Below are 16,579 nucleotides of genomic sequence, written 5' to 3'. Positions count from 1 at the left end.
GACCACCTTAAAAGGCATCATTATGGAATTAGTTACAAAATGCTGGAACATTAGTAATAGCTTTCTTTTTTTCCAAAAGTTCTTCAATGCATAAAACTATGGAATAATATTATATCGGTACATTTGATTTTACACTTAGAAAAAACTTTAAACTTGTAGAGACATAATATTTTTGTATTATAACTTAAGAGCAAATTTAAAAGAAAGCATTTCTAATTTAGTAAATATGAACCAGGCTTTGTCCTAAGTGAGAGTGATATAAGAGTAAATAAAACCAAGTCCTTGCCCTCAAGGAGTTTAAAATTCAGTGAAGGAGAAAAACTGAATGGTGAGTACAAGGCAGCGATAAACTGTAAAGTCTTGTGAAAGAAGAAACATAGTATGCTATGGGAGTAGACAGAAGGTTTGGCCACCTAGTCCTGTCTTGTAGCTTCATGGGAAACAAATTTAAGAATGCAACAGCGTCTTTTTTTTTTTTTTTTTTTAAATGGAGTTTTGCTCTTGTTGCCCAGGCTGAAGTGCAATGGGACGATCTCAGCCCACTGCAACCTCTGCCTCCCAGGTTCAAGTGATTCTCCTGCCTCAGCCTCCCAAAAAGCTGGGATCACAGGTACCTGCCACCACGCCCAGCTAATATTTTGTATTTTTAGTAGAAACAGGGTTTCACCATATTGGCTAGGCTGGTCTCAAACTCCAGACCTCAGGTGATCTACCCACCTCAGCATCCCAAAGTGCTGGGATTACAGGTGTAAGCCACAGTGTTCGGCCAATATTCTGATGTATAGCCAAAGCCAGAGATCCCCTACTTCAAAGAAAATGAATTTTCTCTTAAATATACTCTTTTTTTTTTTTTTTTTTTTTTTTTTGAGACAGAGTCTTGCTCTGTCGCCCAGGCTGGAGTGCAGTGGCCAGATCTCAGCTCACTGCAAGCTCCGCCTCCCGGGTTCATGCCATTCTCCTGCCTCAGCCTCCTGAGTAGCTGGGACTACAGGCGCCCGCCACCGCGCCCGGCTAATTTTTTGTATTTTTAGTAGAGACGGGGTTTCACCGTGGTCTCGATCTCCTGACCTTGTGATCTGCCCCCCTCGGCCTCCCAAAGTGCTGGGATTACAGGCGTGAGCCACCGCACCCGGCAAATATACTCATTTTTGATACGATAGGTTCATATACAATTTGATCTTAAACAGATTACCTTAGAAAATCTTTTAAAAATTTCTTTGAAATTATTTTCAGTTTTTGTGTATAAAATAACAACAAAAACTATATGAGGAAAGCTAAAATGAAACCCAATGAACAATTCAAGCTTTCAGAAAAAAAAAAAAAAAAAAAAAAAAAAAATTATGTATTCTAGCTCTTCTAGCATTCTAAATATGAGCACTTGTTAAAACTGGAGAAACATGAATAACATCTTCAACCATGAGGAAACAGAACTTAAGATAGGTAAACAGACACATTTTTTAAGACCCGTTCCAATTTCTTTTGTGTTTGCAATGCACTGTGGTAACATAGAAGTGTCTAGTAACAGAGAGGACAGATTTAAAAGAGGTGAGATTTTACAGGATATTAAAGGAAGAGATGAAAGTCATTCAGAAAAATAAGTATAGGATAAAGACCTAGGCAGGGACCTGAACTACAAGAATGCAGGTTTGAAAATGCTTACTGTGCTTGGAAATGGTATTTAGTTCTATTTGCAGAAATGGTAAGTTGGCAAGAATTAATGTGTATGATTTACTACTGTTTATGCCACAAGTCAAGAAAACTACTATCAGTTATTTAAACTATGAATAAAAAAAAGTAGATTCTCTGCTCAACTAGCAGCCCATAAGTATAATAGTTTGGTGATTTATCGATTCATTAAGACACATAGGGGCAACAACACACACTGGGGCCTGTTGGGGGTGGGGGGGACGAGAGGAAGCACATCAAGAAGAACAGCTAATGGATGCTGATCTTAAGACCTGGGTGATGGGTTGATCTATGCAGTGAACCACCATGGCACACATTTACTTACATAACAAACCTACACATCCTGCACATGTACCCCCGGAACTTAAAATAGAAGTTCATTTAAAAAAAAAAAAAAAAAAAAAAGAATTCAAGAGCATCCCATCCTTCCCCTCCAACATGAAAGAGTGTTGATTTTCATCTTTGGGCTTAATAAACCCCAAGCCACCTGTGGTCAAATGGTGGCTCTCGGCGTTGAAGACATTGTTTTCTTACAATCATGACCGAAGCAGAAAGATTAGTAAGGGAGCAAAAGTTGATCTCTTTACATACATACCGCTCTCTCTTTATCATGGAGGAAACTACTGTCCAGAAGATCCTTAGTGATTTCTTTGTCTATAGTGAATCATATGATCATCTTTATCTATCTGCCACCTCCATTAAGGGAAGAGAGCAAGGGCTAAAAGAGTTACAAAAGGTTCCTTCCCTTCCTTCCTTCCTTCCTTCCTTCCTTCCTTCCTTCCTTCCTTCCTTCCTTCCTTCCTTCCTTCCTCCCTCCCTCCCTCCCTCCCTTTCTTCCTTCCTTCTTTCCTCCCTCCCTTTCTTCCTTCCTTCCTTCCTTCCTTCCTTTTCTGTTTTCTTGTTTTTATTCTGTAGATAATGGAAAGCCAATAAAGCTGGTGAAACAAGTTGAAGCGTTAAATCCAGTGACTCTGAGAAGAAAGGCTACCATGAGAAAAGACGAGGTGCTATTGTAATAATTTAGGAAACTTAAAAACCCTAATGAGAGGCTGTCATCAAAACAAAAAATAAACATATTTTAGAAAACAAAAATCAGCAAAATGCGCTGAGTGACTCTATAATAAGGAGTTAAGAAGAGGAACATGTAAAGACCGAGGATATTTCTTACTGGGTATGGGGCCATCAATCAAGATAGAGACTAGATGTTTTAATGAGGGATTATGACATATTAACTTATGGGCATATACTGCATGTGAGATATAACTCTGATCTTCCAAAGGAGCTGTCTAACTGAAAACTGGAACTATTATGGAAGCTTTTGGACTGAACTAAAAAAGAGCTATGGAATCTGTCAACAAAACATAGTCACGAAAGCCACACAAATGTATGAAAAAGCTTATACAGCAGAGTCTTTTAATCAGGGATGCCCTATATTTGGCTTTTGGGAATACGTGAATCTCCTGAAATTACCTTAAAATTTGATGTTTTAAAATTTCCTCTGGGAAGAAGAGTCATAATTCATTGGATTCTCAAAGGTGTCAGTAAACTAAACAAGCCTGAGAACCATAGAAGTTGGGTGAGAAAAGAGGACAGGAAAGCCAACCAGCTGTATTTAAGGGATCGTCAGAGGATGATGAATATAGGGAGGAGAATTGCTGGAGTAGTTTGGGAAATAGAGTAGAAATGCAGAAACTCAGGGAGGAGGAGATTTTGAGAAGAGTATGATATGGACAAGTAAATGGAACTAAAATCATTTGATTTGCCAACTAAGACATTTTGTTCTCTGAATGAATAGTTTTCTATATCTGTGTGGCAAAAGTCAGATTAAAGTGGCTTGATGTGTGAAAAGGAGAGGGAAAGAAGAGAGACAGGGAAAATAAAGACCAGAATTAAAATGAGTTAGACTAAAACTATAATATTTATAACCATGTTGCTTAACATAAATTTTCATTAGTTATTTAATGTTGCCAACGTAATACTTAAAAAATCATTTACTCTTATGCAAATAATTTACTTAGCATTGCCAAATATAAGGATTTACTTATTATGTCTCACTAAACAACTATGTAGATTTGCTTCTCAGCTTTATAGCCCTGTGTCCACTGATAATATAAATTAAGTTTAAATAATTTAAATGACTGTTTTTAATCACTGGAAATAGATACTTCAGTACATATTTATCTTTTAGATAATGTCTAAACTATCTCTCCAAGCTTAGCAGTAGTCAATGAAATATAATAGCATCTTAATTATCCATTTAGAGAATGTATATTTTTCTGAATAATTATGGAACATTTCTGGACCTACAGAGAGTAATTTTACTTAAATTTTTTTAAATCACAATCCATTTAGCTGTGTAGACAACGTTGCCTCAAAGAACTTCTCTTTCCCTGATTATATAATATCAGATTTTTTAAAATTACTGGTATAATAATTTTCTCTACCTTTATTCTTCCTATCCATTATTTATGTAGTATAATTGGGGTACATTATATCTTATAATTTACAATCTAAATTGCATTAGAGCCATGGCTAAATCATGTATTTAAATTCTGATACGATAATACTGAATACTAATTCCTTGAGTTTTCCATGGGGAAGAGAGGTTAGATTTCAATGCATGGGCGATTCAAAATGCGTATGCTTCAGATCTGATCTCTGAGGAATTTTTCAATCCCTGATTGTGATTCACACATCACTTATGGCAGAAATAAATGTGATTACAGATCACCTTGTAAATATTAGGTGGTACTAGCTTTTGAGAATAATATTTAATATACCAATATGTAACATATACATACACATATATATTATTTTAATATGTTTGTGCTTCTGTGTAAATGTGCACACCTGCAGAGAAAGAGAACATTATCTAATTGGTAAAGATTTTTTAAGTTGTTTGATAGAGAATTCCACAAGTTTTTTAATTGGAAGATTTTTTCAATAATTACTAATAACTCAATAGTGCTAATACAGATAATATTAATCATTTATTGGAAGCTTCATTTCTGGAAGGCATTATTACACTAAGAAATTCACACATTATAGTAGTTGGTATTCAAGTTCTCCACTATAACAAAGACCAAAATAAAAATGATTTAGGCAAGATAGGTTTTTCTCTCACACACGTATAACAGACTGTGAACAAATGTCTTACATTCTTAATATTCAAAGTTCAGTCCTTGGATCAGCAACATAAACACTTTCTGAGAGCTTCTTGGAAATTCAGTATTCAGTTCCCACCAAGATCTTTTGAATCAAATTTTGAATTTCCACAAAATACTCAGATAAGTTGTACACATATTAAAATTTGAGAATTTTTCTTGACTTACATAATACTCTGTGTGTTTATGATATCTTTATAGAGGCAGGGCTCCACGTTACTAGTTCATTGCTTCTGTTCCCAATCCAGAGATTCTACTTTATTATCCAAGACCTGCTTTCCCTACAAGCAGAAAAGGGAACAAAAGAAGGGGAGGGCACTCTACTTTCTAGTATGATAAAACTTGAAACTTTATACATTACAACTATATCTATTTTATTGCATAGACCATAGTAGTGTGGCCATACATGCCTGCAAAGGAGGCATTGACTATGTGTCTATGTGGCTAGTTAAATGTAGACATTTTATTGCTAAGTTAGGAAGTCTGAGATATGATATTTGTTGAAAAACAAGAAGGTTCTGCCAATCTCATGCTATCTGATTAGACCTCCCAAAAGGTATTGTGCCATTCACAGGTGGAAGAAACAAGAGTCAAAAATGGTTAAGTTATTTACAGAAGGTCACTCCCATTTCTATGTTATAATCTTTCTGATTCCAAAATTTACACTATTCAGCACTACATAATACTTACTACTTACTATAGGCCTAGGAAAAGTTCTACAATTCAAATTGATTGTATGAGACATAATTTTCAAAGTAGTATTATTTATTAGCGTAGTTCAATAATATGCTTCTTTAGAATTATGAAACTCCCCAATAATAATCAGAATAAAAATTTTAGATTAAGAAATGTGATAATCAAATGAGAGTTAAACCATATCTGTGAATGAGCTTTTTTAAAATAATAAAGAAATCATTTACTATTAATTTTTAATGTATTAAAGACAATGCAAAATGAAATTCACGTATACTTGAATATATAAGGCTAAAAGGAATAATCCAAACTAATGATGTAGACAACAGCCTCAGATTTTTATTCATGTACCTGAGCTGAAAATGATAATTAAGGATATTTTATCTAATTTAATGTCATATTACAGAAATTTAATTTAATTAAGGATGCTCCCTTAAAACAATTTTCAACTTTTGTTTCTTTGAAAAATCTAAAAGATTGCTTTTCTTATAAACACACATACATAAACACTCCTGAATAAGCAGGAACAGCTTCCTGTAGTTAAAATTTATACTGAAGGCTTGGCACAGTGGCTCACACCAGCACTTTGGGAGGCCGAGGCAAGAGGATCACTTATCACCAGGAGTTCGAGACCAACTTGGGCAACATAGTGAGACCCTGTTGCTATAAAAAAAATAATGATAATAATCAAAAACTTAGTGAGGCATGGTGATATGTGCCTGCAGTCTCAGCTAGTCAGGAAGCTGAAGCAGGAGGGTCACTTGAGCCCAGGAGGTTGAAACTGCACTGTGCAGTGATTGTGTTACTGCACTCCAGCCTGGGCTACAGAGGAAGACCTTGACTCAAACAAACAAAAAAACCCACAAAAATTGACACCGAAGTAATTCATATTTGCCATGTGTCTGCCATTTTACCAGATATCTGATTTTGGACACATTTCTTGACTTCTCAAAACTTGTCCATCTCCAAAATAGGGGGGATAAAAGTATTCCCATAGCTGAGTGAATTGGATGTAATAATTTGTGAGGCATACTGGTATCCCTGCTCATGCAGAAGCTCATACATAGTAGCTACTCACTGAATGCTAGTTTCTATTTAAAAACAAATGATCAAGTAAACAAAGAAAACTAATAAGACAGCTCAGAAATTAGCCGTTGAAGGCAGACTTTTACCATTACAAAATCCAACTATGTCTTTTTTGGGGGGACAACGAAGTGCCTGCTGTGTCCTTCAGTACTTTTTTTCCATAAAATATTTCTCTCAGAATTCTCAAAAGATGAGGCAAAATGGTCTACATTCATTCTCATGTTGAAAACAGTCATTGTATATTATTTCCTCCAATTTGATCTTTACATTAATCCTGGTTGCTTTCTAGTATATCCTATTCTGTAATAGTCTTGATCTATGGGATCTCATTTTGACATTCGTAAAACACAATTTTTCCATATCCAAAAATAAAGTGTGCCTTACCGTAGCCTCAGAATACAGTGCCAACAAGTATACCACTTGTTCATCATTAATTTCCATATTGAATTCTCACTTCTTCCATTTGCATATCAAAACAGTATCATATTTAACATAATGCTTAGAAAATACATTTCACACAAATAACATGGCACCGTTAGTGCCTAAGAGCACATAGAATGATTTCATATTTCACAGATATGTCCAAAATTTGAGTCTTGCAATTTATACTGAAGAGACTGTGCTAAGGTGCATCAGTGGCTAAAAAATAAATTACTGTAAGTAGTAAGTTCAAATTAGACAACAGATGGAAATGCAAAAATCAGAATTGTAATTAAATGAAATTGCTCATGTTTCTTTTGGTATAAATGTTGCATATATTGGGCTATTTATATGTGTATACTTTCAATAGTCAACTATCAAGTTTATTGCCTTAAATAATTAAGATCGGGTAGTTTCAGAAGAATGATAACTTTAAAGATAAAGTTTTTAGGTCATTATTGATCATAATTTTATATCCTTTTACAATGAGTTTGTGGTTTCCTAATTACATGTAAATTGCCAATGATATATTTGTTTTAGTAATGGCCTTGTTTTATACAATACTTATCTAATTTTTAAGATATAGTAATTTGGTATTTATGCAATATAAAACTTGATATTTACACAATATCAAATATCTAAGAAAATGGAACCTGTGTATTTTAACATCAGTTTTTAAAACATAAAATTCCAAAGCTACAGACTAGAGTAAGGGTTTTAATTTAAATGTTAGTAGTTACTGCATTAATATTTGTAGTTTTGATACATTGACAGATATGGATATATGTAGATATATGTGGGTACATAAATGTACAGAAATATCATCAAGGAGAGGGTAGAAGATGTCTGTTCATGTTTAGAATAGTAGATTTCAAGGTTCCTAGAATGTTTATATAATGAATACAGAGGAAAGTTTAAAATAATAGGCAGTAACATGTATCATCTAAAACATGTGTACTTATTATCATGAAGCACAACACTTGTTCAAATTATGGTCTAATTAACTTTTAAAATACTACATCATGCCTGAAGTAATGGTAAGATACTGGTATGATAAGGTTAATAATATAAATGAACACTTATTGGGTATTTACTATTTTTCCATCACTGTGCTAAGCATTATATTAATCCTCACATTAATCCACTATAGTAGAAAGGAAAATAGAAGTAGCAAATTTAACTGAATTGTCCTCCCCTGTTGCTCTGCTAGGAGGAAAAGACAGACTGACATTGAACTCAGGTCACCTGATTCTTTCCAGTGATATTGTGGTAGTCAGGACTCTTCCAGTGGCAAATGATAGGAACCCAATTCAAATATGCCAAATTAAACAATAACAAAAAATGAGATGAAGCATTCATAGAATAGAAAACATAGGGGTGAGTTCAGAACTTACTAAACATCATCAAGATTCTTTTTACCCTTTGCCCTTCTTTCAGCTGTTTTGCTTGGCGTGTTGGCAGATGGCATTTTCTCCACGCAGTCAAGGGATGTTCACAGAAACTCCAAGTTTATCAAGAATTTTCTTCCCTGGAGTCATATCCCATGGAAGTTTAAAAATATTCCCCAGTGAGTATCCTAGGGAAATTTTCAATTTATAGGTTTAGTCATATGTCAACTCTTGAGGCCAAAGGGGTGGGATTTTATCCACCAGAGTCATGTGGAGTAAAAAGAGTGTAATCACTCTCTAAAAAATATAGAGGTTAAGTTTAAAGTATCAGTCGAATTCTGTGAGATATAAGCATATTTCAAAAGTATATTTTTTAGATTTGAAAAACTCTAAAAACTTAATTGCAATTATTTTGCAATTAAATTTTTGTTCACTATTAGAAATCTAAAAAGATACATTCAAAAGATATGACAAAGGGTAATTTTGTTGTGTGATATTTGCATTGCTGATATTTTTAAATTGTCTTTCATGAAATATATTACTTATATACTTCATTTATTAAAATAATATAAAAAGAAATAGCAACTTGCTAACAATTATTTATCAGAAATATTAATACTATCTATTAGTAATTAGTATTCAGTAATATATTAGCTTTAACTTCTAGTTATTTTAGAAATGTAAAATTTGTGGCCTGCCCAATTACAGTAATTTTTTACTGAGACACTATTTTAAAATAATTTTAGAATTAAGAGATATTCCATATCAATTTTTGATCTTTTATTATAGGCTATGCCTTTCACATTTTTGAACAACTAGATATAGTTAATATTCAGATATTTTATGCGAATTGAAACATATTTTCAGTTAATTTATAATTGAATTTATTTATATTTTTTCTCACTTTAGGTTTTTTCCTAACTGATTTCCTCTATTATGAATTTCTTCTGGTTTCATCTAACTTATATTTACTTCAAAAAATAAGGTAGAAGAGACACTTCTCTGATTCTTGGCTCATATCTAATTTAATTTATGTCCTTTGATGATTGCCTCACATATTTCTATTAATATTCCTACTTTCAGAAACATGTAAATTTATTGTGAATTTTAAGAAAATATTGCTGCTCTTCTTATTGCATTCATTTCATACAATTCGTTGTTTATGCTTTCATACTTTTACTAATTGAAGTGCATTTATCTACAATAATAGCACAGATCCTAAATGTGCACTTCTGTGAATTTTGACAAATGTGTATATCTGTGTACCCACAACTTCTATCAATGTATAGAACATCCTTGAGTCATCCAAGAAAATTTGCTGTGTTGCTTTACAGTAAGTCCCCAACTCCTACCAGAGACAACAGTTGTTCCATTGAAATAATTTGTTTTTCTTATTTTTAAAATCCATATAAATAAAACTATAAAGACTTGTAGTTTTACGTGTCGGATTTCCATAAGATTTTTGTATTGTATATTGTTTTCCATCTTTTAAATTTAGTCTAGTTTTGTTTTTATATTTAACATGAGTCTTTTTGAGACAGTATATAATTTGAGGCTGCTCTTTTATCCAGTCTGACACAATCTGTTTTTAGCCTGAGTGTATCATTCATTCACATTTACTATAACTATTAATGTGATTGAATGTAAATCCACTAACCTGATATTTGTTTTTAAATTTGTTCTATTTATTTGTTCTCTTATTCTTTTCTTAACTTTTACTTTTTAGTAGCTTATTACATCGTTTTTGGTGTGTTTTTAGCTATACTTCTTAGTTGCATTGTTTTCTTAATGACTTTAAATATGCTAACAACATACGGCAGACTACTTAGAATTAATATTTTATTAAGTCACATGTAATATATGAAACTTATAAGAGAATAGGTCTATTTACTTCATCTTTTGTCAATTGTTATCATATATTTCACTTCTACATTTGTTATAACCCTTATAATGTGTTGTTAATAATTATGTTATTAACAGTTAATTCAATTTTAAGAAATATATATACTTAAGAGAAAATAACAGCTTTTTATATTTACTCATATATTTTTAATTTTTGATGCTACTCTTTCCTTCATGTGATTTTTCCCTTTTTAAAATTTTTTTAAAAATTTTAAGTCATATGCAGGTTTGTTACATAAGTAAACTTGTGTCATGGGGGTTAATTGTACAGATTATTTCATCAGCCAAATACTAAGCCTAGTATCCAAATATTAAGCCTAGTACCCATTAGTTATTTTCCTGATCCACTCCCTCCTTCCACCCGCCATCCCTATAGGCCCCGGTGTGTATTGTTCCCCTCTATGTGTCCATGTGTTTTCATCATTTAATGTATATTGTTCCCCTCTATGTGTCCATGTGTTTTCATCATTCACTTATAAGTGAGAACATTCAGTCTTTGGTTTTCTGTTTCTCCATAAGTTTGCTAAGGATAATGGCCTCCAGCTCCATCACTGTCACTGCAAAGTATATGATCTCATTCTTTTTCATGGCTGCATAGTATTCCATAGTGTATATGTACCATATTTTCTTTGTTCAATCTATTTTAATGGGCCTTTAGGTGGATTCCATGTCTTTGCTATTGTGAGTAGTGCTTCAGTGAACATATGCGTGCATGTGTCTTTATAATGGAACGATTTATATTCCTTTGGCTATATATACAGTAATGAGATGGCTGGGATGAGTCAGTATTTCTGTCTTTAGGTCTTTGAGGGTGATTGTCAGTTTCCATTTGCTACCATTCTCTTCCAGCTTGAAGAACTTTTCCTAGTATAGCATTTTTCATATCACATGTCTGCTTGCAACACATTGACTCAGTTTTTTTATTGGCTACATATTTAAAGGTTGATTTTTTTTTTCTTTCAGTATTTTAAACAATATTCTGTTGTCTCTGGTCTCTTCTGAGAAGTCAGCCTTCATTCGTATCATCTTTTCCCCAGCATATAATGTATGTTTTCTTTCTGGCTGTATTTAATATATTCTCCTTATTTTTGGTTGCCAGCTGTTTGAGTATGATGTCCTTAGGTGTATTTTTCTTTGTGTTTATCCTGTTAGTATGCTTTGTGCTTCTTGGAAATAGGGGTTGGTATTAGCAAATTTTTTAAAGAAATAGGCCTATATTCCTTCCTATTTCTTCTCCCCTTTCCCTCTGGAGCTCCAATTATGCTAGCATAACCCATATTGTTTCAGGGGTCATTCAGATTCTGTTGAGTTTGTTACATTCTATGCTTTACATGGACCTGTTTTCAAGTTCACTGAGTCTTTCTTCTCAAGTTTAAAAACTTACATCACAGAGATTACAAAATAAAAATTCTTGAAAGCCTTTAAATATATATATGTGTGTATATACATATATATTATATATATATATTTCTTGAGGTTCTTGTCTTCATTAATTCTACAGTCTTCTGCCTCTGTTTCTCAATTAATCATTCAAGTATGGCCCCAGAATAAGATTAAATAAAGTGAGAAAATTCAAACTGCAAATATCTGTATTTATAATGCAAAGCCCTAATAACAAGCAGGTTTATATTATTATGGTGCTTGAGAATTTGGATTTGCCTATACATTTCAGAGAGTTGTAAGATTCTATCATCAAGGAAAATTACCTATGAGAACACTGACAACACACGAACTCGATAAATAACTTGCTAACTCACTAACATTTGATTGATAGTTTTCACTTTTATGTCAATGATTGTTTCAGTTCATCATGATCATTCTATCAACACTTTGCAATTATTGCCAAGGTAAACTGTGATTCCCAAGGCCTTTGCTTTTGTCACTCTCCTTCTTTATTGATCTTGATGGTCCCCAGTGATGTGAATTTCCATTAACCTGATATTTGTATACTGTTCTTTTCAAGAAAAAAATATTTTTAAATCTAAGAGGCACAGCAAAATGCACTGGCAATAAAGTATTACTAGGGTCCAATCTCATTTTGACAAACATTCTCTAGACGAAGAATCTCAAATTTTTGGCATTGAGGTGGCAAGACATTTAGTTCTATATGAAACAAAGGCATTAATGTAATTACGCAGAAGTGTCAGGGAATCAAAACGAAAGTGTAAACAAGAAGTACAAATAAAAGGCAAGGCACCTATGGCAAAAGTAGCTAAATTTTCACTGCATAAAGTACTTTCTCTGCAATTCAGCAGAATATATCTATTCAATGATGTGGAAGTTTTTAAAATTGATTTCATTGTCTATGGAGAAGAAGATGGGATCTGGCAGCAATAGCTTCCATGCAGTCAGAGTTTCATCTTCCATTCTAAAAACTCTTATTAGGGGGTGTCATAACATAGGCACCATTTTGTATGCACGATTATGCATGCATTTTTTTCAAGAATTTATTTTTGTGGCTTTTATTAGATTCTGAATACAAGTCTCCTAATCTGAAGAAAATATTAGTTATGAGGGTACAATTTAGAAGTGTCTGCAAAGGCCAAACATTTGTAATTAAATTCCTACGAAAGAATACTTAGAGAAAATTCTTTAAAATCTTAGGTTATTTGTCAGAAAATATCATTCCAATTTAAACTATGATCCTAATATCTAAACATTCAGGTAGACATTGTTAAAATTAAAGATGTTTGTCTGGCAAATAATAAAGTGAAATACAGCCTACAAAATGGAAACAAATATCTGTCAATCATTTATCTGAGAGAGGATTAGCATGCAGAATGTGTAAAGAACGTTTCCAACTCAACAATGGAAAGACAAATAACCCAATTAAAAATAGGCAAATAATTTGAATTTATACTTTATCTAACAAAGGTATACAAATTATCAATAAATACATGAAAGGATGCCTAAGTCATTAGTCATCATGCAATGCAAATCAAAACCACAATGAAATACCATTTCCCACATACTAAGAAAGATAAAATTAAAAAGACAGATAATAACAAGTGTGTACAAAGCAGAGAAATTGGAGCCCACATACATTGTTGGTAGGAATAGAAAATGGTGCTACTGCTTCGGAAAAGGGTGTTTTAGTCCATCAAAATGTTAAATACAGAGTTACATATGACTCAGCAATTTCACTCCAAGTGCCCAAGAGAAATGGAAGCATATGTCTATGGAAAACTTGTGCATGAATTTTCATAGCAGCATTGTTCATTTTAGTCAAAAAGTAGAGATAATCCATGCTTTTTCAACTGGTGAATGGAAAAACAATGTATAGTATATTAATACAATGACATATTATTTAGTAACAAAAATAAAGAAGTACTGCTACATGCTACAACATAGATAAAGTTTTAAGGCATTAAGCTAAGTAAAAAAGACATTCAACAACAACAACAACAACAACAACAAACATATATGATTCCCTTTATAAGTGAAATATCTAATTTTTTTCAATTGCAAATCTACAGAAAATAGATCAGTTATTGTCATGGGAAAATGGTAAAGAAGAGTGGGAATGGAGAATGACTCCTAATGCCTATAGAATTTTCTTTTAGGGTAATGAAAGTGTTCTAAAATTAGATTATGGGGATAGTTGCACAACTCTGACTATACTAAAAGCCACTGAACTACACACATAAAATTGATTAATTTTGTAGTACGTGAAACGTACCGTACTAAAATTATAAGGAAAATGTAAAAGACAAGTCTTTATGAATTGTTAGAGTTTAAATGTTTGACAATAATAAAACTGAAGTTGTGTTTGTTTGTTGTTGTTTTTGTTTCAAGACAGTTTCACTCTGTCGCCCAGGTTGGAGTACAGTGGCACGATCTCAGCTCACTGCAGCCTCCACCTCCTGGGTTCAAGTGAGTCTCCTGCTTCAGCCTCCCAAGTAGCTGGGATTACAGATGCACCACACCTGAACAGTTTTTACATTTTTAGTAGAGACAGGGTTTCACCATGTTGGCCAGGTTGGTTTTGAACTCCTGGCCTCAAAAGATCCATCCACCTCGGCCTCCCAAAGTGGTCGGATTACAGGCGTGAGTCACCACGTCCAGCCTGTTTGTTTGTTTTAATGTTGGTAAGATGTTTTATTATATAAATATAATAAATGAAGCACAAACTTTACCCAAGCTTCTACCAAACTTGCATCTGCTTTTATGTTTTATATTTTTTCCTGTTCCTGTCCATATACAAAGTTTAAAGTAATTATAATGATCAATTAGAACATCTCATGCCTTTTGTCTCCATTCTTTTTTAAAGGATAATGACATTTAAGTTTTGTGACTAATTCAAAGTGTTTTTCAAATACAAATCATTAGTACTATTTGTGTATGAGTAAATCCATTAATGATCCCTCTCAATTGTTTTCTTGTCAAAAGCAGGTAGACAAAGCTATGCAATATAAAATGATGAGATGACATAAAAACAAAAACAAGATGTAGAAACTATTATTTTAAAAGATGAGCTTAGCGAGAGGGTAAATTGTGACTAAAAAGGTTTTTAAAAGCAGCTTCTGTCTTTTCTTGACCTCCTTTTTTTTTGGCAAGGATGAGTCAAGACAGGTTGGGCTCAGATGGTCTGTGTCATATCATATTCTTCTTATACCTGAAATCACAACATTATTCACAGGCTTTTCTCTGAGAATATTTCAATGCTAATATGTTTCAGTATCATTTTAAGTATTAAGTCATAACTGCAAATGTGTTTTGAATCTAAAATAAATGAAAAACTCATAGATGTCGTTAATGTGGTTTTCTTCTTTTGAATTGAGTGATGAAACTTTCTAATTTTTTTTAGCTAATATAATTTTTTAAAGAATTAGTAAACTTTCCAGTTAGTAATTATTTTTCTGCATACCTTTAATAAAATAGGAGCTAAGTAACTATGTATCAAATGAGTTTAGCTAACCTGGATTACAAAACCTGTTTAAAATGGATAATTAAAAGAATGCAAGAAGATTGAATTTTTCTAAATTGAATTTTGTTATATTGAATTTTAGTGAATTCTAAAATATAAAATGTAAGTTGTTATAAATAAAAGACCACATTTTATCTATACAACTGAAAAACTGAAAATAAAACTAAAACATTTTCATTTGGAGGTGAGATTTATAATTACAAATTACTGAGTTTAAGTCGTATTTTTTCCACAGTATATGAAAACAATGGAACACTATCTGAGATCACTATCTGATATCCTTTTCTATATGTGGAATAACGTGGGTTACAATCTAGACATTCACTAAACAGCCATGTGTTTTTGGAATTGCAAAGGAGAAAAGGAATTCTCTGTTTGTAAGCATTCATTAATGCCTAAATAATCATTTTAAAGCCAAGTACACAGTTTACAAGCAAAAAGCTGCTAGAAAAACCCATTAAAGTTACTTTATATCTGATGTTCCAAAATATTAAAATACTAACAAAGTCTCATACAATGTCCATTGATGAACATCTTTTATCACTATGCCTAGGCCTGCATAACAGACTGCACCTCAAGATAAACCTATGTTTTCCATAAATCAGCTTAGGGGCAATTTCCAACTTTGCAATTAGATGCTATATTTTATCATCTAAAAGATTTATCTTTTCCTCTGTTAAAAACTATTTTAAGTTACAACTTTGGAATATTATAAAAATATAATGCCATGGAACTTGTGAACCTAGTATAAAAATTGCTCTATGGAAAAATTAAAATTGTTATGTTTATCTCTAAACAACGTGACGCTCCAGCTATTAAAGAGGTAAAGTGTTCTTTTTAAAAAGATAAATGTTTCTGTGTTCACCATCAAATTTGTAAGCTTTTAAACTATTAAAGACTAATTTAAAATATGTAAAGACAAACTGTGAATCGATAAAAAAATATTTGTTGGGTAAATTAGTTACAGGCTTCTCAAGGAAATTAGTGCTCTTCGGCATGCAAAGCAGGTTGAGGAAATTTGACAATCTTATTTAAGCATTGGTATTAGTTTAAAAATTTTTAATGATAACTTGTTATTACTTTTCTATTAATATTAAATTCATGTTTATATTAAATATTAAGTGTATGTTTTGAGTTTTAGTTTATGCAAATAGTTATTTCCTTGCTTTAAAATATGTGCCATTTCATAAATGCTAGGCAAAAAGATAAAGAAAATGCATATAAAGTAAAATGATGCAATATGATTTACAAAGTGTTAGATAGTTGTTTCTATGCAAAAGTGCTTTGCAAAAATGTTTAACCTGTACACATAT

Source organism: Chlorocebus sabaeus, chromosome 8 (genome assembly GCF_047675955.1).
Source record: "Chlorocebus sabaeus isolate Y175 chromosome 8, mChlSab1.0.hap1, whole genome shotgun sequence".
NCBI classification, from domain to species: domain Eukaryota; kingdom Metazoa; phylum Chordata; class Mammalia; order Primates; family Cercopithecidae; genus Chlorocebus; species Chlorocebus sabaeus.
This window is presented reverse-complemented; position numbering follows the sequence as displayed.